The sequence below is a fragment of the Nomascus leucogenys genome, chromosome X, assembly GCF_006542625.1.
Source record: "Nomascus leucogenys isolate Asia chromosome X, Asia_NLE_v1, whole genome shotgun sequence".
Classification (NCBI taxonomy): domain Eukaryota; kingdom Metazoa; phylum Chordata; class Mammalia; order Primates; family Hylobatidae; genus Nomascus; species Nomascus leucogenys.
The window spans coordinates 28,816,064-28,822,063 of NC_044406.1; positions in this window are offsets into that span (position 1 = coordinate 28,816,064).

The window sequence follows — 6,000 nt, forward strand, 5'->3', positions numbered from 1 at the left end:
AGTGTTTTACCTCCCAGGTCAACTATGAAGAGTATGTTATTCTCTAAGCATTTGCTATTCTACATGAACATATGTGCTGTTAACATCTAATGAGCCAAAGATTACCAGAGGCAACCTATAGTCTGACCAAATTATAACCATTGCCTCAATGAAGTAAGAGGGGCACATTCCAGAGAGACTGTTGGTTGCTGCTCCCAACAAGAAGGAAGGAAGAGTCTTTGGTAAGATTTGGGCTCCTGCTGAAGGATTTTGTGGAGAGTCTCAGGGAAGTGGGGATCAGTTCTGGGCTGGTTTTAGTTTTTCTAAGGTAAGATCAGAAGAAGCAGGGATTAGGTAGGGGTTGAGTATTGTCATGAGTCAAGGACAATTTAGCAATTGGGTACCCCCCAGTAATAGATACGAACAGCAAAGTGTACCTGGGAGCATCATTAGTAAGAAAACACTCAATTGGAGGCAGAAGGTGGAAAGGATGGTTGTCATGACATTAAAAACTATTACACAGCTTTGGGAGGACAAGTGTGCCCTGTTAATTTTGCAGTTAATATTATGTGTCTGTCCTCCCAGCATGATTAATGACAGACCTGCTTTTTTTCCTGTTTTAGTCCAAGACATTTTATTTTTTCAACCTCGGACAGGGTTTTACTATTTTAGTGTATATATTCTAGCTGTCTGTTGAATGTCATACATAATTAAGAGCTTGTTTGGTTTTGAAATGGAATTAAATCTTCACTACAAAAGCAGAATAACAAAGAAACTTCTACTCTTCTGGTTAAATTCTCTTTTAAGAATTGACAAGGAAGTAAAAGTCTCTGGGGTCTTCCTTTCTCTGTCTTGATCATTGATTCTTAGAGGACATAAAACAGGGTTAATCAAGCTTTGCCTCTAGCAGCTATGCCATGCTTTAAAAAAATCCTTCACACTAGTAAAGTGCTAGTTTCATGAGAAACATGATCATAAATGGATTGGCTCAGGGTATCTGCAAACTCCTTGAGGGCGAGGATCTTGTTTTACTCACATTTGTACCCACTCACAGCTTAGTACAAGGTCTTGTATATATGAGCCTCAATAAATATTTGCTGGATTGAATCCTATTTGAAAAAGAATGTTGAGAGCACTATATAAAAGACTGAATATATGATAAGACGAGAAAGAGAGAAATGTTGATCTTAACTGTACCTGGAAGTGTGTATGTCATTTTAATGCTTTCCTAAAGGCTAGGGGATAATCAATCTCCCTAGATGAAGCCATGTTCTTTACTTCAAAGGAAAGGTGAGTTTCCACATAGATTTAGTGAAATAATGTACTATCCTTTATTGAATGTCTTAAAATTATGTCTTCGTCATATTTCTCACCAATCTGTCTGAAATTTATTAAATGTAGAAGTATCTACCAACCTGTAGAATTATAATAGTAGTATTCATCCTTATTACTTAGCATATTAACATTATAGTTATAACTATCCAACCAATAACTTAGTATTTATTATATAAAAACATAGTTTCCTATCATAAATCCTTGAAAACAAAGTCTATTGAAAATCATAACCTTTGCTATGTTTGCACTTTTTGAAAAGCCGTGTCTATGATCTGCAGACTATTAGATAATAGTATGTATTTGTTTGTTTCATTTTTTAAAATCCATTTTCCTTAAAACCTGCTTGTTTAAAGAATAAAAAAACTTTGAATTGAGCCTGTATCCACAGTTTGAACAGCATATATACATATATATACATATATATATACCCACATATATATATTCACACACACCTGTATATCCATGCACACATATCTATACACACATACATACTGATAAGCAATTAGATAGGTTTCACAGTAGTGTGTTCAATAATAAATATATATTTTATATATATATATATATACATACACACACATCAATATATAAAAAGCTATGAGAGTGCAAACAATCCAGAAATCTCTTTGGTCTTGGGAATACTGGACATGATTTCATGGAGGCTACATGTGAGCTGGGTATTGAGGAAGGGGATACTCCATTAAACGGCAGGAAAGATTTTTTAAGGAAGAAGATCATGTGAATAATGAATGGAGATGAGAAAATCCTCTGGAAATTTCAAGTTATCCAGTATAGTGTGGAGTGGATTTTAAGGTTAATTTGTGTCAGATATGCTGAAAGCCAGTTTTAATTTAGGTTTCCCTCAGAGTTGATCCTGAGACAAAGACTTGGATGCAGGTAGTTCCTTTGGAGATTAATCTCAGAAAGGGTAAATAAGGAAGTGAGAAAGTGAAGGGAGAAGGGCAAAAAAAAAAAGTTTATTGTGGGTAACTGAGGCCCAATTCCTCTAGGAATCCTGGAAAACCATGTGGAACACAGTACAGAATTATTCCACTAGAGGATGAGGAAGCTAAGGTATTTATCTGCCAAGTCTCACTCCCTGTTGATTGAGGGTTGAGGAATAAGGGCTACTATACCACCACACTTTTGGGTTACAACTGAAGGCAGCTAGTCAAGCGCTCAGATTGCTGGAGAAATCCCTCAGGTAGATAAGGAGAAACGTGGTTGCTCGGGACGAAAATCTGACAAGGGGCTGGGAACTCCATCTGCACTACAGGTGAACTCAGACGAACTGAGAGTATATGAGAAAGTGCATCAACAGAGTCTATTACAGAGGTCTTGGCGGTCAAACTGATAATTTTCAGTATGCGATGGAGGTCTGGAAGCTAGGTGAGAAGCTGAATGTTATGAAGACAGGTGTATTAAGAAGATGCGCATAGGATATTATCTTCTTAATATACCTTCCAGGATATGGGATAAACACTAGCGAGCAGGACAACCAGATGTAGAACTGTTAATATAATTTATGCAGTGGTAATAAAGCTTTGAATAACTTGTGTTGTGGGTATAGCGGTCACAGTGAGAATGAAAAGACAAAACATTCTGGAAATGGTTTCAAGAAAACAAGTTCAATGATAATTGGTGGGACCATGGAGTTATAGGGGGGTTGAGAAGTAATAAGAAGATAGAAACTTTATATTAGAAGTAGATAACCGTATTTTTTTTGAGCCTAAGACGTTTGGAAATTCACAGAAAGGCAGAGAATATGCAGTTTTGGGGGGGGCGGGTACAGAGAAGTGATGAAATTAGATTTTTTCTGTCAATTAAGAAGTATAGGGACATTTAAGTTTTTTTTCTGATTCCCTCCAGTCTCATTTCCAGTTCTGGTTTAATATATAGTTCTCAATTTTGGTTACCCATTTAGAATCACCTGAGGGGGCTTGTGAAAATCGTGATATCCAGGCTTCTCTCCAGCCCAGTCGAATCAGACTCTTCAGGAGTAGCATCCAAGATTCTATAGTTTTTAAAGCTGCCAAGGTGGTTCCAATGTGCAGCCATGATTTAGAACCACTGGATTATATTAATAAAGTATTTAATAAGTTCCACTTTAATACTGTACATCAGGCCGGGTGCGGTGGCTCACGCTTGTAATCCCAGCACTTTGGGAGGCCGAGGCGGGCAGATCACGAGGTCAGGAGATCGAGACCACGGTGAAACCCCGTCTCTACTAAAAATACAAAAAATTAGCCAGGTGGGGTGGCAGGCGCCTGTAGTCCCTGCTACTCAGAGAGGCTGAGGCAGGAGAATGGCGTGAACCCGGGAGGCAGAGCTTGCAGTGAGCCGAGATCGTGCCACTGCACTCCAGCCTGGGTCACAGGGCGAGACTCCGTCTCCAAAAAAAAAAAAAAAAATATTGTACATCAATTCACCAGTTCTAATTCTGGCTTTGTCTTGGTAAGTGGGTTTTTACTTTTTCCTGGAAACAATTATTTTTCTTATTCAACCACTGTGGTAACTGCACCCTGTGGCCTTAAAAACTTTCCCAACACCCAAACCCTCTATTTTCATCCAATTTTCTCCAGCCTTAGCCAACATCTGAACTTTAATCCTAAGGTTCAAGCTTTGTTGCCTAGTATCTCTGATGCCACTAGCCTGCCAGCCTGAATGTCTTCATCAAAGTTCTATGTCCAATCTGTAGCCAAAGGACAGCCTCTAATTAAGTCTACTGCAGCTAAAACTCCTCCACAGTTCACAACTAAAGAAAAAGATTTGTTTCTCCTCACGAACTGGTATATTTCTTTCTATTATGTAATAAGAACCCATTATAGTTCCCTTTTCTACAAAAGCTGGAGAAGCTTTAGTTTTAGATTTTTGGAGATGTGAAATTAAAATTTGTGGAATACTTGTTATCAAAAAAGCAACCTGACAAGGTAGGGCATCTTTTCCAGCTTGTGAATATCCTGGCCCATCTCTACTAGCCACAGAATATATTGAACCCAAGAGATACAGCCTCCCACAACTTCATGCTTCTTCTTCCTCAACAAACATATAAAATTCTCCTGCATTTATGTCAGCCTTGCCTCTTTCCTCTTGCTTCAACATATGAGATGTTTTTCTTTATACTTTCTCCTCAGGGGTTTTGCTTCGCTAATTAACTTCTCCCTTCAATTAATTAGAGATCAAAAATGCTATTTGTATATTTCATCTTTAAAACAAACAAACACAAAACAGTCAAACAAAAATCTCTTCTTTGACCCTATATTTTCCTCAAGGCAATTTTACTGTTTCTCTTTCCCTTCTCTGCAAAAAAAATAGAGTACTCATATGAAACCCAAAAACAGTCTGAATAGCTGAAGCAATCCTAAGCAAAAAGAACAAACCTGGAGGCATCACACTGCCTGACTTCAAACTATACTGCAGATCTACAGTAATCAAAACAGTATGTACTGGTACAGAAACAGACACATAGACCAATGGAACAGAATGGAGAACCCAGAGAACCCAGAATGAAGAACCACACACCTAAAACCATCTGATCTTCAACAAAGTCAATGAAAAAAAAAAAAGCAATGGGGAAAGGGCTCTCTATTCAATAAATGGTGCTGGGATAGCTAGTGAAGATTTAAACATAAAACCTCAAACCATAAGAATCCTAGAAGAAAATCTAGGAAATGCCCTTTTTGACATTGGCCTTGGCGAATAATTTTTGGCTATATCCCCAAAAGCAACTGCAACAAAAACAAAAATTGATAAATGGGACCTAATTAAACTAAAGAGTTTCGGCACGGTAGAAGATACTATCAACAGAGTAAACAGACAACCTACATAATGGGAGAAAATATTCGCAAGCTACTCATCTGACAAAGTTGTCATATTCAGGATCTATAAGGAACTTAACCAAATCGACAAGCACAAAACAAATAATCCCATTAACAAATGGGCAAAGGACATGAACAAGCACTTTTTTTTTTTGAGACAGAGTCTCGCTCTGTCGCCCAGGCTGGAGTGCAGTGGCATGATCTCGGCTCACTGCAACCTCCACTTCCTGGGTTCAAGCGATTCTCCTACCTCAGCCTCCCGAGTAGCTGCAGTTACAGGTGCCCACCACCACGCCTGGCTGATTTTTCTTATTTTTAGTAGAGACGGGGTTTCACCATGTTAGCCACGATGGTCTCGATCTCCTGACCTCATAATCTGCCCACCTCAGCCTCCCAAAGTGCTGGGATTACAGGCGTGAGCCACTGCCCCCGGCCTGAGCAGCACTTTTTAAAAGAAGGCATGCATGCAGCCAAAAACCATATGAAAAAAAATGCTCAACATTCCTAATTATCAGAGAACTGCAAATCAGAACCACAACAAGATACCATCTCACACTAGTCAGAATGGCTACTATTAAAAAGTCAAATAATAACAGATGCTGGCAGGGCTGCAGAGAAAAGGGAACACTTATGCACTGCTGGTGGGAATGTAAATTAATTCAGCCACTGTGAAAAGTAGATTGATGTCTCAAAGAACTTAAAGTAGAACTACCATTCAATCCAGCAATCCCATTACTGGGTATGTACCCAAAGGAATATAAATCATTTAACCAAAAAAACCCACATGCACTCATATGTTCATTGCAGCACTATTCATAACAGCAAATACACAGTCTCAACTTGGGTGCCCATTAACCATGGATTGGATGAA